This window comes from Urocitellus parryii, chromosome Y, assembly GCF_045843805.1.
Source record: "Urocitellus parryii isolate mUroPar1 chromosome Y, mUroPar1.hap1, whole genome shotgun sequence".
Classification (NCBI taxonomy): domain Eukaryota; kingdom Metazoa; phylum Chordata; class Mammalia; order Rodentia; family Sciuridae; genus Urocitellus; species Urocitellus parryii.
Genome location: NC_135548.1, coordinates 4129298 through 4134641, shown reverse-complemented (window position 1 = coordinate 4134641; position 5344 = coordinate 4129298). Strand labels below are relative to the sequence as shown.

At 33.8% G+C, this 5344-nt stretch overlaps 1 pseudogene; it reads right to left on the bottom strand.

The window, feature by feature from the left end:
• Window positions 1–2931: 2931 nt before the first annotated feature.
• Window positions 2932–4444, bottom strand: LOC113176019 (dnaJ homolog subfamily C member 2 pseudogene; annotated as a pseudogene).
• Between the last annotated feature and the right edge of the window lie 900 nt (window positions 4445–5344).

Sequence of the window (5344 nt, the reverse complement as noted above, 5' to 3'; positions counted from 1 at the left end):
CTGTATATCCTTCGTCAGTTTTTGTGGGTCCTCAATTATGCTATACTTTTGATCTCAGTAAATGAGAAACGTTCTATACTAGCAGCGTCTATCTCACCAAAGGTTTTTCTATTAACTCTTGAAAGAATTTGCGGAAGATCTTACTACAAGCAACCAGAATAGAATCATGGACCTTATGTTGTCTGTTGACAGTCAGGTGTCAGTAAACCAGTCCTGTTTTGCTATTTATTCAGTGGATTCATAATCATTTTATGATGGTCAGGATATTCATTAAAGGCATTTTACTGTCTTTTTTAGCTTTCATGCGATTGGTTTCCTGTAACACTTGATCTTCTTTGTTTGTCCCTGAGAACCTCTCCTTCTTCCCCACCCTGTGTAACTTGTTGTGCAATTTTTCTCTGTCTTTATTAGGATGTGGAGCTGCTTACCTTGGCTCATGTCTTAGATGGTGCACTTATACTGGCTTAAATTGGCTGTATCTTCACCCTTTGTGGTAGTCACCAGGAGAAGCCTATATTGTATCTATGAACATGAGAATTTTTAACCTACCTGAAAAGAATATTTAGAATACTCATCTCTTATTTTCGATCTAAAAGTATTTTTTGCCTATTTTTCTTTACTGTTCTTTTACTGTTTTCTTAATTAACTTTAAAACTTTGTTGTTCAGTACATACACATTTAGAGGATTGACCTCTATAATTTTTTGTTTTCTCTTTTCTCTGTTAATTTTGTTCTGAATTCAACTTTATCTTGTATTATTAACATTCTGCTCCTTTTTGTTGTTGTTGTCTGTTGTTTGCCTGATATATGTGAAAACTAAAAAGACAACCTGAATAAAGCATAGTGATTACTAGAGGTTGGGAAGGTTTGGGGGAGGCAGGTAAATAAGGGAAAATTGCATTTGATCCATGCATGCTGATTGATAATGTTCTTTTTCCATCTCTGTTCTTTCTCTTATTCTCTCTATCTTCTCTGCAGAATCCATCCCTTTACTGTCAGTTTACTTATATTGATGACAGTGTTGTTGTTTTTTTATCAGTTCTTTTATTATATATTAGATTCATTTTGGAATGATTATAAAAGGATGGAATATAATTTTTTTTAAGTTAGTCCTTATTACTTTTGGATTAGCCCATGTCAGAGAAAACATTCAACCTTGACTTCTTGGGACTGGCTTATATAGTTTAGCATGGTAATTCTCAGTTCTATCCACTTGCTCTTGTTTTGGAAACCCACTCATGGAATGGTGTACTTGGCTTCATCCTTAATACATACTGCCAATCTGTTAACTTTAACAAAATTTTATGGTTTAGCCTTACTAAGTTGCTAAAGGTGACTTTGAACTCAGGATCCTCCTGCCTCAGCCTCCTTAACCACTGTGGGGATTACATGTGTGTACCATCACACAAGCTGTTTGCTCGGTTTTTGTAGCTAAAGATTTGTTAGTTTTTATCTTTCCAAAAACTTGCTTCTAGGTCTGGGGTTGTCAACTCTAGCAAGCCCGAGGTCCTGGGTTTTTGACTCAGCACCATGTAAAAATAAATAAAATAAAAGATATTGTTTCCAACTACAACTAAAAAGTAAATATTTATTTAAAAAACTATTTCTATTGCAATAATATATTTTATTAACATAGATATGTACACCCATGCACCTTTTAAACTCATTTCTGCCAGGCTGAATTTTTTAATTGGAGAATTTTAGTCCATTTACATTCAGGATTATTATTGGTACGTTTTTATTGAATTTGTCATGTTCACATTTATCTGATTGGTTTAAATATTTGTTCTTTTTTATTCTTCATTGAAGTTTGATATTTCACTACTTTGAGAAGATTGATTCTTGTGTGTGTGTGTCAGTTCCTCTAGTACCACTAATACTGACATAGGATTTTATAATGATAGTTATCTTTTACTTTTTTTTAAAAAAATGAGAGAGACAGAGAGAATTTTTAATATTTATTTTTTAGTTTTCAGTGGACACAACATCTTTATTTTATTTTTATGTGGTGCTGAGGATCAAACCCAGCACCCCACGCATGCCAGGTAAGCACCCTACTGCTTGAGCCACATCCCCCGCCCTATCTTTTAATATAGAATTCCCTTTAGCTTCATTTGCAAAGCTCATCTGTTAGTGACAAATACCTTTAATGGTTCTTTGACTTAGAAAGTCAGGAGTTATTACCCATTTTTGAAAGATAGCCTTAATAGCTATAGTATTCCTGATTAGCAGTTAAAATTTCAGGAATTTGTGATTTTATTTTCTCCTGGCCTTACACAATATCTGTTAAGATATTTATTTATTATTAACTTAATGGGAGTTTCCTTGAATGTTACTTGGCATTTTTCTCTTTGATATTTCAGAATTCTTTTTTGTCTTATACTTTTGGCAGTATAACTGAAATATATCATAATAAAAATCATTCCTGCTGTGTCTGTTTGGGACTTCCAAGAAAAAAAAAAAGTTAACTTTTCCAAGAATGCAGAAATTTTCAGTTACTAATGCATTGAACAGCTTTTCTATGTTGAATGCATTTCTTTTGTGTATTCTAAAAATGCCACTAGTTGATCATTCAATGGTAACCCGAAGATTTTGAATGCCACCTTCATTCACTCATTGTTTGACTAGGTTCTTGAAAAGTCATGTTTCTTTTTTTTTATTTTAAACATATATTTATAAAACTAAGAATTTGCAAGTTTTAAACTACTGATCCTTAAAGGAAAATACAAAAATGAATTTGGAAATTTGAAACAAATACTGCATCATACAAGAATAAGGCCCTGATGATCATTTTAATGGTTGATCTTTGTGCTCTGAAAAATTATTTTGGAAGGAGAACTTTGATACAATAAATATAATTTTTAAAATGAAAATTTATATAGTATTTTCAGTTATATTATAAAAATGCACACAATAAAGATTGTCATTATGTCATTTCTTGACTCTACTTGCATTTAACCTTTGCTCTTGAACAGCTTTCTTTGCTTTTACCATATCGACGAGCTCTTTATTTGTTTCATGCAGTCCTTCTTTGTCCTGCCAGGAACTGCTTCTGCTGTTTTTTTTCCCATCTTTTAGGTGTATTGACTGGGTATGTTTTTCAAAGCTTCTTGCGAAAGCTTCTGTTCTTCTGCTGTCCAAGGGTTGAAATCTGTGCAGGGAACTTCAAATCATTCTGAAGGTGTTGCATTATCTGCTTGAGGTACCACTCCTTGTTCTTTTTTAAATTTATTAAAAACTTTTTTGTTTATGTCACCTTTTTGATGAGGGTCAAGTTTCTGAAGACTATTTGCTTTGCCAGTAACATCTTTGGCATTTTTTTTTTTTTGATGCCAGAAGAGGAATGTATGTTCATATAATTAGCAATAACTTCCCATCTTGAATTGTTCCAGCAGGGAAGATATTCAGTTTTAATTAGCAATTGCAGATCATCTTCTGACCAATTTTTACTGCTACTTCCACTTCCACCAGTTGATTTCTCTGCATTTTCCGATGCTTGTCGCATATGAGCCTCAGCTTCCTCTCTTTCTTTTCTAAATTGTTCATTTATTTCTTCTGTTTTTCCAGAGCAGCCTTTCCTACTTCTTTTGTAGATGATGTGAGTGTTTCATTCAAGCACTGTAAGCTTGCTAGTTCAAGGCGATCACAAGTTTTTCCACTTCTTTCATCATTTTATCCCATTCTGCCTCATTATCTGAAAAAGTGATTCCAGGTCTTGAATGAGTTACGAAGTTTTTGCCTCTCTTTTTTAATAGCTTTTTTTCTGGATATCTTTTTCCTTCTTTGCCCATATTGCTTGCTGTCTAACTTCCTCCTCTTCTTTCTCCTTAGCAATCCGAGCCACTTCTAATTCAGCTTGACTTTGTTTTTCTTTAGCTTCTTGTTCCTTCCATTTGACTTCTGCTTTTGCTTTCTTTTCTGTTTCTTTCTTGGCTTTTTATTCTTCCTTAACTTTTTTTATCCTTGGATCACAGCTATAGGCATTGTCAACTAATGTTCTTATTCTGTTCATTTCTTCTTTTTTTCTTTGTGCCCTTGTTGCTCTATTCTGCTTTTCAATCCATCTTCACTCATCATGACATTCTGCCTTCTGTTTTTCTTTTTCATCTAATAAGAAAATTCTCTCCAAGAGTCAAAATTATACCAGAAAGAATAAAATGCATCTACATCTTCAAATGATGAATTCATATCACCAAGTTTAGGGACATTTTTTTTTTTATTTGACCATCTGAAATTCCTTTCAAACACTGGAGGAAACACTTCAAAGAAATTATCCTTTGCTTCACTTTTAGAAGGAACTGAGTTACCAAAAGTAGAATCTACACTGTTAAATGCTTGTCTTTTCACTGGATCAGATAACATTTCCTAAGCTTTAGATATACAAGTGAAGTAATCCTTGTCTCCTTCTTTTATTGGTTCACCCTCTGGTTTCCATTTGTGTGGGTGATGTTTTAAGACCATTGCTTTCTCTCCTCTGACCTCAATATCCATTCTCTATAGTGGAGAGCAGAACATTTTGGAGCTGCTTTGATCTGTCTCTGTGTAGCTTTGTATCTTACATGGCCAAGTCCAAGCACTGCATAATGATCTTGGTTCTTCCATTCTTTCAGATCAAGTGTTTTCAGCATGGGAAATCTTCCAATGCAATTCCTCATCTACTGATTCCTATGGTAACTCCTTCTTATCCTCAGTTCCTGAAAAGAGGCAGAAACATTTCTGGTTCTCCTCTTAATAAAAACTTCAAACTATCTTCCTACAGGTTCAACTTGACAGAGTGCAGAGACAGAGGTCAGAGCATGGGTGATGGCAGTGCCCTGACCATTTGCGACGCTCAAAAGTTTTGTTTTCAGTTTTAAATGTATGTTCTGTTTGATTAAGTCTGTTGTTGAAGTTGTCCATTGTGGCTTTATTGACTTATTTGTAAGCTCATTTCTAAGATTTCTGTTTAGTTGTTTTTCGAGATCCTGTTGTTTTTGCTTAATTTCTTATGTATTGTTATTCTGTCTTCATTCAACTCTCTGGATTTTCTTGAATCTCATTGAGCTGCTTCATAATCAATTTTGAACTTCTTTGTCAGGCATTTTGTCCATTTCTTTGGAATATGTTCTAGAGAGTTACTATGTTATTCTGGATAAAGTTCTTTATTAGACTCCTGAATTAGCATTTTCACACTGGTGTTTCATTTATCTACCACTTACAGGGTGGCCTTCATAGTATCTTTTTCCTGAAGATGTATATGGAGATATTAGTTCAGTTTGGGCTTTTTAGTAGTTTTTTGAAAGTTTTTTAAACTGTAATTAATGACTGAGACACAGTGCATATTATACTGGCAAAGACCCACTGT